The following is an 18,093-nucleotide window of genomic DNA, read 5'->3' on the forward strand; positions in this document are numbered from 1 at the left end:
CTTGGTCCCGTTACATCTACATATGTCGCCAGACGCAGACCCTGCTGCCGCAGCGGGGCTATCGCCGCCTCCGTGCACAGTCACGAAAAAACCCTGTGGCTTAGTGACATGCCGGACGGGAGTACCGCATGCTTGCACGTCTCGCCTTCGTAACCGAAGCGCAGGGACTTTGCAGTGCGGCGGTTAGATTGGGACGTAAAGATAGGTATCCTTGATATCTATACCCGTCCACCAATCGCTTTTTCGTATGGTCTTCAACAGCGTCGCTGTTGTGAGCATACGAAGTTTAATTGAAAAACCTGCAGAATTCTGTTCAAACCCTTCAGGTTCAGAATAGGTCTTACGCCCCCCCCCCCCCCCCTTCTTTTCACCAGGAAAAGCTCTGAATAATAACCCAGTCGGTTCTGATCCGGAGATAAATCACTGATTGCGCCCTTGCTCAGGAGAGCTGAAACCTCTTCCCTCAGCGTTATGGCCACTTGGCCCGACGCGTGGGAGAACACTATCTTGCCCGATAGTGGAGGTTTGCTCGAAAATTGCAACCTGTATCCTGTTAACATGGTACGCAGCACTCAAGGATTCGGTTTGCATGCTTTCCATTCGGAAAAGCATCGAGCGAGAGGGTTCGTGGGGATGGTGGGGGCTGCTGAAATCACCTGCCCCGTCGGGCTCTGACCGATCGACGGTGGGGAAAGCCCGTGACGTAGACGGGGAATCCCACACACCGTAGACATCCGCCCTGTAGCATTGCTCGGTAGCGCTAGCTGGGCTAATGTCGGTCTCGTCACAGAGCGCGCGCCCGTTCCCATGGGGATACGAGACGCTGTCGGCTCTCCAGACGTAGTCTCGGACCCTTGCCCCGGTGTAGTACTTACCCGGATCCGAACACCTCTCCGACCAGGGGAGTGTTGATGGAGCGACACCGGGGCCCGTCGAGGCGATTTCCGTTGAACTTCGTCCGCCATGTTCGTGAGGTCGATAGGAACGGACCTCTTGTGTGGTGTGTGTACCCGGAGCGAAAGTATTGCTCCCCCTGGGGACATTCGCCGGTGTAACACCGGGGTTCTGTGAGACGTAAACTTCCGCCTCACCTCTGCCATTTTGGCGAGGTGTTGGGAGGCGGCCATTTTGTGGCTCCTCCGTCCTGCAGAGGCGTTTTGCCGCCCTCTGCCGGACGGAAGAAGCAACTGCTGTGTCGCAGTTGGAAACAAAGTTTTGTTTACACAGAACCCCCCTTTCACATAGCATATTAGAGACATTTGATTCAAAATTAAAGGTTTCACTACCTGTATTTGATTCACAATGATTACAGCATGCACAGGATTTGTCCCTACAGTGTTTGGGATGTCGCCCCGTTCTGTCGGGGGCGTTTCGGAAGCTGGCCCCGCATGACGCCGGCCGAGGGGCCGTGACGGGAAAATCAGCTGGTGCTCGCCCAGTAGAACCGGGAAATTAATGTCATTTACCCTCCCAACCCCCGCGCCGGGGCCCACTGTCCTTGCATCGGGGCCGAGGTGAGGGGGGGGTTGGGGAGCTTTCTTGTCGTCCTTACGCCTTACGTCCTGGAAACCAAGAGAGCTATCGGGTCGCTCCCAGGAACTAGCTCTGGTGGAGGACGCCCTGGATGCACCACGCTGACGTCCAGAGGTGCGTCTGCCGCCCCCAGGCCTTGCTGTTTAGGCCTGGCCACAGCGGGGGTTGCGGGGGTTGAGAGGAGGCCTGTGGTTGTGTCCTTGAGCTGCTTCTCCGCCGCCTTGGTCTTGATGATCCAGTCGGCAGCGGTGTCGAAGAGGTTGTCCGGTTTGAGCGGGAGGCTTTTCAGACCCGAGGTCAAGATGGCCTTGCAACCAGAGGCGAGCTCGAGCCACTGTAGTCTCTCTAAGTCGGCTGTGAGAGCCATGGTTCGGCCCGTCCACATCAGGGCGGTACAGGAGCAGAGTATTGCGAGCTGGACCAGCCTCGCTAGCTCCACTGCGTCTGCAATGAAAGTTTCGTGTACCTGAGCCGCTGATGCCGTGTACTCCAGGGGCCGGGCTTGCATCTCCGCAAGCTTCGCCGCGGCGGAACCCTGGAAAAGCGACTCCACGTTAGTACCTTGGCTGCCGTTGCCGAGGCCTTGTAGAGTGTGGCGTGCGTCGTGGTCTTGGACCTCCTGGTGTGGTCGGTCCCCGCGATGGGGACCCCGATGGACGTCTTCACCTGTTCCATCGGCTGCTCAAGCACTGAGCACTTGAGCACTGCGGACACGGGCTCCAGCGGTTCCGACGCCTGGCTGGCAACCGCAGGAGCCACCGCTGGGTCCGGAGCAGGCTCCGATGCAGGCTCAGGACGGTCCGGGCTGGACAACGGTACCTTCTGAGACTGCTGGTAGGATGTTGGGCCTATATCCTCCTCCTCGTCCACCACCACGATGAATTCCTCGTCCTCGCCGTCCGAGTCGCTGCATTCCGTGGCAGTGTCTCCCCATGCGGCGATGGAGGTGGTGGGGGAGAAGGCTGGGAGGCCCGACAGCCTCGGCAGCGACCTCTCGGTCAGGGGATGAGGGAGCGGCCCTAGAGGCCTGCTCATCCCGGACCTTGCTGATGGCTCCACTGGCGCGTGGGGCCGAGTGGAGCGGAGGGCCCAAGGCCCCTGGGCTAGTGCTAGCTTCCTCGGTGCCTTTGATGGGGGAGCTTCGGGGCTAGCACCGCCGCTTGTCGAGGCCGCTAGGTCCATGGCCCTTTGCAGGCGCCGGTCTAGCTGGGCCTCGGAGAACATCCCGCATGGCCCGGAGCCGCCTTTGTCCTGGCCCCGCTCGCAAGCAAGCCAGCCATGGCTCGGGCCAAGGCAGGAGATGCAGAGGCAGTGGTCGTTGTCCGCAGCGACCAGGAAACCGCATCCTCGGAACGCGCAGTGACGAGGTGCCTCCATCTTTTCCCTCTTCCGTCGAGACACGAGGTGAAAAAAAGGCTAGGCTGCTAGCCTAGCCATTAGCTTTAGCTTTAGCGTTAGCCTTAGCTCAGTCGCGGTGCCTTGTGGCAATGAAAACGGAGAGGACAGGAAAAGAAAGTAAAACTAGAAAATGTGCTCCTCGGAGCACAGGTCTCCGCCAGTACTGTTCATGATTAATCCTGTCTTACCTCACTTCAAAAAATATAAATGATCTTTTGAAGTGACACACCTATTTATAGGACTCTATTTCATCATGCGTCTCGCTAGCCAATCAAAGCACACCCTTTCAACATATTGTCACGTGTCACGTGAAGCTTGACCAATGTTAGCTTGGTGGACACACGGAAGGACGAGAACGGAAACATAGTCTCCTGGCGGAGACAAATACGTCGAAATTCGAGAGCGGGAGAGTTATAATAAACTGAAACTGTTTTTAAACGAAAGCGCCCGTAGAGAAGCACGGTAGTGCCCTCGCTATGGGTATTGTTGGATTTTGTCAGTTTCCCCTTAGTTATGCTTCGTTGGCTCCGTGTGCTTCGCGTTGGCAGAGTGGAAGAAGAGCTCATGTGACGCAATGGTATTTATACCACTACCGGTTTCCGATGATATCCCATAGTAGGCAGTTACGCTTGGGATTCTGTAATATTTCAATATTTTTTTAGTAATAAATGCTGCTGTAAAACATATTGATAATCATCACAGGTGTACAAGAGACCGGGGGAACATTAATATATAGTTGTTGGGCGATAACTATGTTTTTTGGATTTGTTATGATTTTTCTAAAGATTACATTGAATAGGATGGGATTCTGTAATATTTCAATAATTTATTATTAATAAATGCTGCTGTAAAACATATTGGTAATCATCACAGGTGCACAAGAGACCATGGGGCACATTAATATATAGTTGTTGGGCGATAACTATGTTTTTGGGATTTTTTATGATTTTTCTAAAGATTACATTGAGTAGGATGGGATTCTGTAATATTTCAATAATTTATCATTAATAAATGCTACTGTAAAACATATTGGTAATCATCACAGGTGCACAAGAGACCATGGGGCACATTAATATATAGCTGTTGGGCGATAACTATGTTTTTGGGATTTTTTATGATTTTTTTAAAGATTACATTGAAATGCATGGGATTCTATAATATTTCAATAATTTATTATTAATAATTGCTGCTGTAAAACATATTGGTAATCATCACAGGTGCACAAGAGACCATGGGGCACATTAATATATAGTTGTTGGGTGATAACTATGTTTTCTGATTTTTTTATGATTTTTCTAAAGATTACATTGAAAAGGATGGGATTCTGTAATATTTCAATAATTTATTATTAATAATTGCTACTGTAAAACATATTGATAATCATCACAGGTGTACAAGAGACCATGGGGCACATTAATATATAGTTGTTGGGCGATAACTATGTTTTTGGGATTTTTTATGATTTTTTTAAAGATTACATTGAATAAGATGGGATTCTATAATATTTCAATAATTTATTATTAATAATTGCTGCTGTAAAACATATTGGTAATCATCACAGGTGTACAAGAGACCATGGGGCACATTAATATATAGTTGTTGGGTGATAACTATGTTTTTTGGATTTTTTATAATTTTTTTAAAGATTACATTGAAATGCATGGGATTCTATAATATTTCAATAATTTATTATTAATAATTGCTGCTGTAAAACATATTGTTAATCATCACAGGTGTACAAGAGACCATGGGGCACATTAATATATAGTTGTTGGGAAATAACTATGTTTTTGGGATTTTTTATGATTTTTTTAAAGATTACATTGAAATGCATGGGATTCTATAATATTTCAATAATTTATTATTAATAATTGCTGCTGTAAAACATATTGGTAATCATCACAGGTGTACAAGAGACCATGGGGCACATTAATATATAGTTGTTGGGCAATAACTATGTTTTTGGGATTTTTTATGATTTTTTTAAAGATTACATTGAAATGCATGGGATTCTATAATATTTCAATAATTTATTATTAATAATTGCTGCTGTAAAACATATTGGTAATCATCACAGGTGTACAAGAGACCATGGGGCACATTAATATATAGTTGTTGGGCAATAACTGTTACGGTCAGGTGACCTTATGATTATGTATTATTATGATGTATGAGTAATATATTATTGACATGTATGAGGAAGAGGTGACTGACTGCATGTTTCTTCCTTATCATGCAGGAGGTGTCTGTCATGGGTGAGGAGGAGTGAGAGAAGGCTCTAAATCCCACTGTGATTGGCTAGACTCTGCTATAGAGGTGCAATTGGCTAATGGGCTGTGTGCTCCACAGGTGGACTTGATCACCCATCATGTGATGGCTATAAAAGCACTGCAGGCAGTTAATTCATGGAGATGAGACCTTCCCTGTCCTCTCCACCACTGACCCCTCGTTTGTTTGGTTTGTTAAAGTATGGTTTGAGCCCTTAGGAAAGGCTGACTTTGACTTAATGTTTGGATAACCCTTTTGAGTGATTTAACAGTCTCTTTATTTGTTTTTGTTTCCTTTTCAATTGGCCAGTTAACTTGTTTTTGTTTTCTTTTGTTTGCTTATTTACCTGAGCCACAATACCATTCAGCCTTCTAGGAAAGGCACATTTTGATATTGTTAAAAGGTAAAAGGTAACCTGTGAATAGACTTTAAGGACATTTTGGACATTTAATGACTTTTTGACCGTGAACTTTGTAATAAATATACATTCTTTTTGCAAACTGGTTTCAAAGAGTCATATATGTTGCACTCACACCACCCCTAGGGTGGGGGTCGTAACATATTTGGGGGCTCGTGCCGGTTTAGACACCCTTTTGGTAATTTGCATATATTTAAGTTGATTTATGGTGATAATTAACATATATGTGAAAAAATCGTCTAAACAGTTAATTAGTGGTTAGTTTGATGGTAAATGGAAAAAGGTGCATTCGTTAGTGAACGTTTGGTTTTTGGAAAACATGTTTGAGACTATATGATTTGTTAATTGTTTGGGTTTTTTGTTTTCAGTTGGGTCAGTGGTTAGCCGGATGGATGTGTTTTCGGCAGGTGGAGGTAAGCAGGTTTTGTGTGGACTTTTTGGTAACTTGGAGAACTTGGTTCTTTTAATTCGGTTCTCATGTTCACACGGTCTGGGAGATCGGCTGGTAGGATCTTAACTAGGGCTTCTCTAGAAAAGTGTAATAAGAGACAGTTATTGGCCATTGCTAAAGAGTTCAGGCTGCTGGTGATAGCAGGCCAAAAGCAACAAATCCTCAATAGTGTGGTGGATCAACTAAGAAGGAGGGGTATTCTGGAGTCACAGCCAGAGAACAAAGAGAGTGGCACACAGGGTACTAGTGGAGCAATGACGACTGAGGCCGCTAATGTCTCAGGCTCACTAGGAACTCCTGGGGGTCCGGGGATTTCTCTTGTAGAAGGCTCGGGCTCGACCACTCAGACATCATCAGATGTCACACCTGGGGGGGAATTGGAGGAGAACATGCAGCTGAAACTCCGTCTCAGAGAGACAGAGTGCAAGTTAATGCGTGAGGAGCGTTTAAAGAGTGAGCAGGAGCGTTTAAAAAGTGAGCAGGAAAGGTTAAGGAGTGAGTTGGAACTAAAAAAAGAGGAGGTTAAATTGCAACAGCAACAAAAAGAGTTGGAACTCATGCATATGAGATCTAGGTTGCCGGCTGCATCCCCCCAGGTTACTACTCCGCTGGAGGCTCCAGAAATTAACAGCGCTACCCCCAGAGCAGTGTTCGATGTGGGCAGGCACATTGCTCTTGTGCCACCCTTCAGAGAAGGTGAGGTTGACAACTACTTTCATGCGTTTGAACGCATAGCAAATACACTGAAATGGCCAGAGAATATGTGGGCTTTGTTATTGCAGTGCAAACTAAGTGGTAAAGCGCAGGAGGTCTGTACCAGCCTGACCCTAGACCAGAGTCTCGACTATGAGACGGTGAAAAAAAGCATTTTGCGTACTTATGAATTGGTCCCAGAGGCATATCGCCAAAAATTTCGTTCCACTGAAAAACCTGCTGACCAGTCATTTGTCGAATTTGCTCAGGTGAAAACGGTGTTGTTCAATAAGTGGTGTACAGCAAGCAAAGTGGCTGACTTTGAGCAGCTCAGGGAATTAATTCTATTGGAGGAATTTAAGAACTGCATTCCAGAGCGCATTGTCATGTACCTTAACGAGCAGAAAGGTAACACCGTGTCTAAAGCTGCCGTTTGTGCAGATGAGTTTGTGTTAACACACAGGTCAAACTTTTCTCCTATGCACCGGGAGTCCAGGGGTAACCACGGGAAAAATGGGAAACCTTGGAATAAAGCAAAGTCACCAAACAGTCCGCCGCGTAACGGCAATGGTAATGGTGCGGGCGGGGCTGGGAACAGTGGGGAAGCACGCAAGTGTTTTGCTTGTCATGAGGAAGGCCATTTAATTCGGGAGTGTCCAACACGCTCACAGAGCAACGAAAAAGAAGGTCAAAATCAGAAATACAGGAAGTCAAAAGCAGTGTCGTTTGTGCGTAATGTTGCTCAGTGTCAGCCTGAGGCAGTGTCTGTCCGGGCGGAGACTGAGGAATGTTTCGGTCCTTTTCTATTTAAAGGTACTGTGTCTCTGTGCGATGGTGAGAAAGAACAAATTCCCATTACCATCTTACGTGACACAGGTGCGGCACAGTCGCTGATGTTACAGTCTGTTTTGCCTTTATCAGAAGGCTCTTCCTGTGGTTCTGATGCGTTGCTGCTGGGTGTGGAGATGGCATCCTCTCGTGCGCCTCTCCATAGGGTGTTTTTGCGCTCACCGTTGGTTACGGGCCTTGTGCAGGTGGGCATACGGGAAGGTTTACCAGTAGAGGGGATCGCGTTGATCCTTGGTAACGACTTGGCAGGTGATAAAGTTTTCCCTACTTTTGAGGTGATAGAGCATCCAGTGATTTCTGAGTTTGTGTGCGAGGGCGCACAGAATGTTTTTCCTGCTTGTGCTGTGACTCGTGCGCAGGCTAGGAAAAACGCTGAGGAAATTAGTCTGAGTGATTCGTTTTTCTGTAGTGATGATCCGTTGTGCACTTCTGCTACTAGCCCCAAGAAAAAGGTGGAAAACGTGTTGCCTATTAAGCCAGATTTTGCGTTCGATGTAAAGAGGGATTCATTTGTGTTTGCGCAGCAGAATGACCCGTCCTTGGCTTCATGCTGGGAAGCAAGCCGTGTGGGGGGCACAGATTGTGCCTACGGTCTGGATGGTGATATTCTGGTGCGTAAATGGTGTCCATCGTCTGCTGTGGAGGCAGAGTGGAACACGGTGTACCAAATTGTTGTCCCCAAAACATTTCGTTCTCAAATTCTGAGTTTGTCTCATGATAATTTTTCTGGGCACTTGGGTGTTCGGAAAACTTATCAGCGCATTTTGCGCTATTTCTTTTGGCCTGGATTGAAAACCGACGTGTCTGATTTTTGTCGCTCGTGTCATGTGTGCCAGGTGATGGGGAAACCTAACCAGGTGATTCCCCCGGCTCCGTTAAAACCTGTCCCTGCTATGGGGGAGCCATTTGAGCACATTATTATTGACTGCGTGGGGCCGTTGCCCAAAACGAAATCTGGCCACCGTTTTCTGCTTACTTTGATGTGTGTCGCCACTCGCTATCCAGAGGCGATCCCGCTGCGCACAATTAAAGCTAAACCGGTGATCAAAGCGCTGACTAATTTCTTTTCGACTTTTGGTTTAGCTCGTTTTTTGCAGAGTGACAACGGATCTAATTTCACGTCCAGAGTGTTTTCTCAGGTGATGGAATCACTTGCTATTAAACACATTAAATCTAGTGCCTATCACCCAGAGAGCCAGGGCGCGCTTGAGCGTTTTCATCAGACTCTTAAAGCTATGCTGAAGAAATTTTGTCTAGAAACAGGTAGACAGTGGGATGAGGGATTGCCCTTTCTAATGCTAGCTGCGAGGGAATCAGTGCAGGAGTCGCTGGGATTTAGCCCAGCAGAACTAGTCTTTGGACACACAGTCCGAGGTCCTTTGCGTGTGCTGAGAGACAGTGTGTTGGCCAAGCCAACAAGCCCAGCAAAAGGTGTGTTAAGTTACGTGAGCGAATTCCGTGAGCGCCTGCACAAGGCTCGTGAGGTTGCTACGGCTGCATTAAAGCAGTGCCAGGATCAAATGAAGGAACGTTTTGATAAAAAAGCAGTTCAGAGGGAATTTGCGGTGGGACAAAAGGTTCTTGCTCTCCTCCCGATTCCTAGTTCAGCTTTTCAATCAAAATTTTGTGGTCCATATGTAGTTCAGAAGAAACTATGTGAAACTGATTATGTGGTGGAAACACCAGACAGAAAAAGGAAAACGAGAGTGTGTCATGTGAATATGCTGAAGCCATACGTGGCCCGTGCGTCTGTTGCGCCGGTGGCAGTGGCCACTGTTGCGCCAGCGGCTCCCTCACTCTATACCCCCGAGAGTGATGGGCTGCGGGTTAAGAATTCTGCTGGTGCGCGTTTGCAGAATTCTGATGTGCTGCGAGACTTGCCGACATTTTTGTCTCATTTGGATAAGGGTGCACAAGCAGACATTATGGCATTAATTAAAAATAACATGGGTTTGTTTTCAGATACGCCATCCCGCACCACAGTCCTGGCTCATGATGTGGAAGTGAGGGGGCACTCGCCTATTAAGCAGCATGCTTATCGTGTTAATCCCACGAAACGGGAATTGATAAAGAAAGAAATTGATTATTTATTGGGGAATAATTTGGCTATTCCGAGCTCAAGTGCCTGGAGCTCTCCTTGTCTGCTAGTGCCCAAATCCGATGGCAGCATGCGTTTTTGCACGGATTATAGAAAAGTGAATAATGTAACAGTGGCTGATTCTTATCCTCTTCCGCGCATGGAGGATTGCGTCGACCGGGTCGGCGCCGCCAAATTTGTTACTAAATTGGATTTACTCAAAGGCTACTGGCAAGTGCCTTTGACTGAGCGTGCGTCTGATATTTCGGCTTTTGTTACACCCGATGGGTTGTACCAGTACACAGTGATGCCTTTTGGCCTCCGTAACGCGCCGGCTACTTTTCAAAGGTTGATGCGCACAGTTCTGAGCGGAGTAAAAGACTGCGAGGTCTATTTGGATGATGTGGTGGTTTTTTCTAATACATGGTCTGAACATATTCACACGCTAAGGGAGGTTTTTGAAAAGTTACTGGGGGCTAATCTCACAGTGAATGTGGCTAAATGTGAGTTTGCCCGTGCCACGGTAACATATCTTGGAAGGCAGGTGGGACAAGGCAAAGTGCGTGCATTGGACGCAAAGATCAAAGCAATACTTGACTATCCAGTACCTAAAACCAGGCGGGAACTTCGCCGGTTTATTGGTATGAGTAGCTTTTATAGGTCTTATTGCAAAAATTTCGCAGCAGTGGTTGTACCACTGACTAGTATGACTAGTGAGAAGAAGCCTTACGTCTGGTCACCTGCCTGCCAACACTCTTTTGAGTCCTGTAAAGCGCTCCTCTGCAGTGCGCCTGTCCTGGCGGCGCCTGACTTCAGACGTCCATTCAAGCTGGAGGTAGACGCCTGTGACAGCGGTGCGGGTGCTGTGTTGCTGCAGGAGGACGAGCTGGGCATCGACCATCCCGTCTGCTACTACTCGAAGAAGTTCGGTGGGGCTCAGTTGAACTACAGCACAGTGGAAAAGGAGGCTTTGGCCTTGGTTTTAGCTTTGCAGTTTTTTGAAGTGTATGTAGGTTCAAGTCCATTGCCGGTGCTTGTGTATACTGACCATAACCCTTTGGTTTTTCTGAAACAGATGCAGAACTCGAACCAGAGACTAATGAGATGGTCTCTATTGGTACAGGATTTTAATATTGAGATACGCCACAAGAAAGGGCTGGATAATGTCCTTGCAGACGCCCTGTCAAGAGTTTATTGTTAATGTTTTTTTTTGTGTCTTTTTCCCTATAGATACATTACAGGTGGAGGTCCTTATTGAGTGAACTTCATCTGGGGGAGATGAAGTTCCCTCTTGAGGGGGGAGGTGTTACGGTCAGGTGACCTTATGATTATGTATTATTATGATGTATGAGTAATATATTATTGACATGTATGAGGAAGAGGTGACTGACTGCATGTTTCTTCCTTATCATGCAGGAGGTGTCTGTCATGGGTGAGGAGGAGTGAGAGAAGGCTCTAAATCCCACTGTGATTGGCTAGACTCTGCTATAGAGGTGCAATTGGCTAATGGGCTGTGTGCTCCACAGGTGGACTTGATCACCCATCATGTGATGGCTATAAAAGCACTGCAGGCAGTTAATTCATGGAGATGAGACCTTCCCTGTCCTCTCCACCACTGACCCCTCGTTTGTTTGGTTTGTTAAAGTATGGTTTGAGCCCTTAGGAAAGGCTGACTTTGACTTAATGTTTGGATAACCCTTTTGAGTGATTTAACAGTCTCTTTATTTGTTTTTGTTTCCTTTTCAATTGGCCAGTTAACTTGTTTTTGTTTTCTTTTGTTTGCTTATTTACCTGAGCCACAATACCATTCAGCCTTCTAGGAAAGGCACATTTTGATATTGTTAAAAGGTAAAAGGTAACCTGTGAATAGACTTTAAGGACATTTTGGACATTTAATGACTTTTTGACCGTGAACTTTGTAATAAATATACATTCTTTTTGCAAACTGGTTTCAAAGAGTCATATATGTTGCACTCACACCACCCCTAGGGTGGGGGTCGTAACAATAACTATGTTTTGGGGATTTTTTATGATTTTTTTAAAGATTACATTGAAATGCATGGGATTCTATAATATTTCAATAATTTATTATTAATAATTGCTGCTGTAAAACATATTGATAATCATCGCAGCTTTAAAAGAGACCATGGGGCACATTAATATATAGTTGTTGAGTGATAACTATGTTTTTTGGATTTTTAAAGATTTTTTGAAAAATTACATTGAAATGGATGGGATCCTGAAATATTTCAATAATTTATTATTAATAATTGCTGCTGTAAAACATATTGATAATCATCACAGGTGTACAAGAGACCATGGGGCACATTAATATATAGTTGTTGGGCGATAACTATGTTTTTGGGATTTTCTATGATTTTTTTAAAGAATACATTGAAATGCATGGGATTCTATAATATTTCAATAAAATGAATATTATAAAACATATTGATAATCATCACAGCTTTAAAAGAGACCATGGGGCACATTGATATATAGTTGTTGAGTGATAACTATGTTTTTTGGATTTTTAAAGATTTTTTGAAAAATTACATTGAAATGGATGGGATCCTGTAATATTTCAATAATTTATTATTAATAATTGCTGCTGTAAAACATATTGATAATCATCGCAGGTGTACAAGAGACCATGGGGCACATTAATATATAGTTGTTGGGCGATAACTATGTTTTTGGGATTTTTTATGATTTTTTTAAAGAATACATTGAAATGCATGGGATTCTATAATATTTCAATAATTTATTATTAATAATTGCTGCTGTAAAACATATTGGTAATCATCACAGGTGCACAAGAGACCATAGGGCACATTAATATATAGTTGTTGGGCGATAACTATGTTTTTGGGATTTTTTATGATTTTTTTAAAGATTACATTGAAATGCATGGGATTCTATAATATTTCAATAATTTATTATTAATAATTGCTGCTGTAAAACATATTGGTAATCATCACAGGTGCACAAGAGACCATGGGGCACATTAATATATAGTTGTTGGGTGATAACTATGTTTTCTGATTTTTTTATGATTTTTCTAAAGATTACATTGAAATGGATGGGATTCTGTAATATTTCAATAATTTATTATTAATAATTGCTGCTGTAAAACATATTGATAATCATCACAGGTGTACAAGAGACCATGGGGCACATTAATATATAGTTGTTTGGCGATAACTATGTTTATTGGATTTCTTATGATTTTTCTAAAGATTACATTGAATAGGATGGGATTCTGTAATATTTCAATAATTTTTTATTTATAAATGCTGCTGTAAAACATATTGGTAATCATCACAGGTACACAAGAGACCATGGGGCACATTAATATATAGTTGTTGGGTGATAACTATGTTTTTTGGATTTTTTTATGATTTTTTTAAAGATTACATTGAAATGCATGGGATTCTATAATATTTCAATAATTTATTATTAATAATTGCTGCTGTAAAACATATTGATAATCATCGCAGCTTTAAAAGAGACCATGGGGCACATTGATATATAGTTGTTGAGTGATAACTATGTTTTTTGGATTTTTAAAGATTTTTTTTTAAATTACATTGAAATGGATGGGATCCTGTAATATTTCAATAATTTATTATTAATAATTGCTGCTGTAAAACATATTGATAATCATCGCAGCTTTAAAAGAGACCATGGGGCACATTAATATATAGTTGTTGAGTGATAACTATGTTTTTTGGATTTTTAAAGATTTTTTGAAAAATTACATTGAAATGGATGGGATCCTGTAATATTTCAATAATTTATTATTAATAATTGCTGCTGTAAAACATATTGGTAATCATCACAGGTGTACAAGAGACCATGGGGCACATTAATATATAGTTGTTGGGCAATAACTATGTTTTTGGGATTTTTTATGATTTTTTTAAAGATTACATTGAAATGCATGGGATTCTATAATATTTCAATAATTTATTATTAATAATTGCTGCTGTAAAACATATTGATAATCATCGCAGCTTTAAAAGAGACCATGGGGCACATTAATATATAGTTGTTGAGTGATAACTATGTTTTTTGGATTTCTAAAGATTTTTTGAAAAATTACATTGAAATGGATGGGATCCTGTAATATTTCAATAATTTATTATTAATAATTGCTGCTGTAAAACATATTGATAATCATCACAGGTGTACAAGAGACCATGGGGCACATTAATATATAGTTGTTGGGCGATAACTATGTTTTGGGGATTTTTTATGATTTTTTTAAAGAATACATTGAAATGCATGGGATTCTATAATATTTCAATAAAATAAATATTATAAAACATATTGATAATCATCACAGCTTTAAAAGAGACCATGGGGCACATTGATATATAGTTGTTGAGTGATAACTATGTTTTTTGGATTTTTAAAGATTTTTTTAAAAATTACATTGAAATGGATGGGATCCTGTAATATTTCAATAATTTATTATTAATAATTGCTGCTGTAAAACATATTGATAATCATCCTAGGTGTACAAGAGACCATGGGGCACATTAATATATAGTTGTTGGGCGATAACTATGTTTATTGGATTTTTTATGATTTTTCTAAAGATTACATTGAATAGGATGGGATTCGGTAATATTTCAATAATTTCTTATTTATAAATGCTGCTGTAAAACATATTGGTAATCATCACAGGCACACAAGAGACCATGGGGCACATTAATATATAGTTGTTGGGCAATAACTATGTTTTTTGGATTTGTTATGATTTTTCTAAAGACTACATTGAATAGGATGGGATTCTGTAATATTTCAATAATTTATTATTAATAAATGCTACTGTAAAACATATTGGTAATCATCACAGGTGCGCAAGAGACCATGGGGCACATTAATATATAGTTGTTGGGTGATAACTATGTTTTTGGGATTTTTTATGATTTTTTTAAAAATTACATTGAAATGCATGGGATTCTATAATATTTCAATAATTTATTATTAATAATTGCTGCTGTAAAACATATTGGTAATCATCACAGGTGTACAAGAGACCATGGGGCACATTAATATATAGTTGTTGGGCGATAACTATGTTTTGGGGATTTTTTATGATTTTTTTAAAGATTACATTGACATGCATGGGATTCTATAATATTTCAATAATTTATGATTAATAATTGCTGCTGTAAAACATATTGGTAATCATCACAGGTGCACAAGAGACCATGGGGCACATTAATATATAGTTGTTGGGTGATAACTATGTTTTCTGATTTTTTTATGATTTTTCTAAAGATTACATTGAAATGGCTGGGATTCTGTAATATTTCAATACTTTATTATTAATAATTGCTGCTGTAAAACATATTGATAATCATCACAGGTGTACAAGAGACCATGGGGCACATTAATATATAGTTGTTGGGCGAAAACTATGTTTTTTGGATTTCTTATGATTTTTCTAAAGATTACATTGAATAGGATGGGATTCTGTAATATTTCAATAATTTATTATTAATAAATGCTGCTGTAAAACATATTGGTAATCATCACAGGTACACAAGAGACCATGGGGCACATTAATATATAGTTGTTGGGCGATAACTATGTTTTTTGGATTTTTTATGATTTTTCTAAAGATTACATTGAAATGGATGGAATTCTGTAATATTTCAATAATTTATTATTAATAATTGCTGCTGTAAAACATATTGGTAATCATCACAGGTGCACAAGAGACCATGGGGCACATTCATATGTAGTTGTTGGGTGATAACTATGTTTTTTGGATTTCTTATGATTTTTCTAAAGATTACATTGAATAGGATGGGATTCTGTAATATTTCAATAATTTATTATTAATAAATGCTGCTGTAAAACATATTGGTAATCATCACAGGTACACAAGAGACCATGGGGCACATTAATGTATAGTTGTTGGGTGATAACTATGTTTTGGGGATTTTTTATGATTTTTTTAAAGATTACATTGAAATGCATGGGATTCTATAATATTTCAATAATTTATTATTAATAATTGCTGCTGTAAAACATATTGGTAATCATCACAGGTGTACAAGAGACCATGGGGCACATTAATATATAGTTGTTGGGCGATAACTATGTTTTTGGGATTTGTTATGATTTTTCTAAAGATTACATTGAATAGGATGGGATTCTGTAATATTTCAATAATTTATTATTATTAATAATTGCTGCTGTAAAACATATTGATAATCATCACAGGTGTACAAGAGACCATGGGGCACATTAATATATAGTTGTTGGGCGATAACGATGTTTTTTGGATTTCTTATGATTTTTCTAAAGATTACATTGAAATGTAAGGGATTCTGTAATATTTCAATAATTTATTATTAATAAATGCTGCTGTAAAACATATTGGTAATCATCACAGGTGCACAAGAGACCATGGGGCACATTAATATATAGCTGTTGGGCGAAAACTATGTTTTTTGGATTTGTTATGATTTTTCTAAAGATTACATTGAATAGGATGGGATTCTGTAATATTTCAATAATTTATTATTAATAAATGCTGCTGTAAAACATATTGGTAATCATCACAGGTGCACAAGAGACCATGGGGAACATTAATATATAGTTGTTGGGTTGATAACTATGTTTTGGGGATTTTTTAATGATTTTTCTAAAGATTACATTGAAATGGATGGGATTCTGTAATATTTCAATAATTTATTATTAATAATTGCTACTGTAAAACATATTGTTAATCATCACAGGTGTACACGAGACCATGGGGCACATTAATATATAGTTGTTGGGTGATAACTATGTTCTTTGAAGTTTTTATGTTTTTTTGAAAAATGACATTGAAATGGATGGGAATTCTGTAATATTTCAATATTTTATTATTAATAAATGCTGCTGTAAAACATATTGGTAATCATCACAGGTGTAGAAGAGACCATGGGGCACATTAATATATAGTTGTTGGGTGATAACTATGTTTTTTGAATTTTCTATGATTTTTTGAAAAATTACATTGAAATGGATGGGATTCTGTAATATTCCAATAATTTATTATTAATAATTGCAGCTGTAAAACATATTGATAATCATCACAGGTGTACAGGAGACCATGGGGCACATTAATATATAGTTGGTGGGTGATAACTATGTTTCTTGATTTTTTAAATGATTTTTTTTTAAATTACATTGAAATGGATGGGATTCTGTAATATTTCAATATTTTATTAGTAATAATTGCTACAGTAAAACATATTTATAATCATCCATGGTATGCAGGAGACCATGGGGCACATTAACATTTAGTCGTTGTGTGATAACTATGTTTTTCTGAATGATTTTCCTAAAATGTACATTGAAATAGATGGGATTCTGTAATATTTAAATATTTTATTATTAATAATCGGTGCAGTAAAACATATTGGTAACAATTACATATTGTAAAGGAGACACTTGGGCACAATAATATTTAGTTGCTGGTTGATAACTCTGTTTTTAGAATTTTCTATGATTTTCCAAAAATTACATTGAATTTGATGGGATTCTGTAATATTTCAATATTTTATTATGAATAATCGGTACAGTAAAATATATTGGTAATATTCACATATTGTAAAGGACACACATGGGCACAATAACATTTAGTTGCTGGGTGATAACTATGTTTTTATATCTTTTTATGATTTTCCAAAAAATTACATTGAACTGTACTGGATTCTGTAATATTTCAATATTTTATTATTAATAATTTGTGCAGTAAAACATTTCGGTAATAATTATAGACGAGAACATTAGACACAAACAATGTTTTTAGATTGTTTTATTACATTTTTACATGTATATATTGAAGTAACTGGGATTTACGATTTCATTGAACGCACCATCAGTTCGCCTAACCGTAAAAAGCCACGTTGCTGTGCAATCATTTTTGAAGCACGGCTAGTGCAACTGACTCTTTCTGAAGAGCGGCCAGCGTGACTGCAGTTTTGATTGTGACTACTTGTAAACTACAGGTCCATCGGTGGTCGGTGCACAATGTAAAAGTAAATAAACGGACATCATCAGATTTTATTATTAATTATTTATCACGGACGGCCCCCCGAGTGCAAAGACGTGACGTCAGGACAGCCTATCGTGAGGACCCGTAACAAGCTAGACACACAGAGGACCAATTAACTTTGCAGGTTGCAGATCCGGTCCACAGCGGATACGGAAACGGTCTGTTTGCGCATAATTATATGTAATGTGTCTGTGGAAATTATAGGGTACAATAGGCACTAGGCAGGGCTCTAGACCGGATCTGAGCACTGAGTAGTAAATAGAAACCAGGCTTTCCACGGGTACTTAAGTAAGCCTTGCGGTCAGCATTGCCATGTCCGCTTATAATAAGCAACGTTGAGC

This window comes from Gymnoscopelus microlampas, assembly GCF_963454915.1.
Source record: "Gymnoscopelus microlampas genome assembly, chromosome: 21".
NCBI classification, from domain to species: Eukaryota; Metazoa; Chordata; class Actinopteri; order Myctophiformes; family Myctophidae; genus Gymnoscopelus; species Gymnoscopelus microlampas.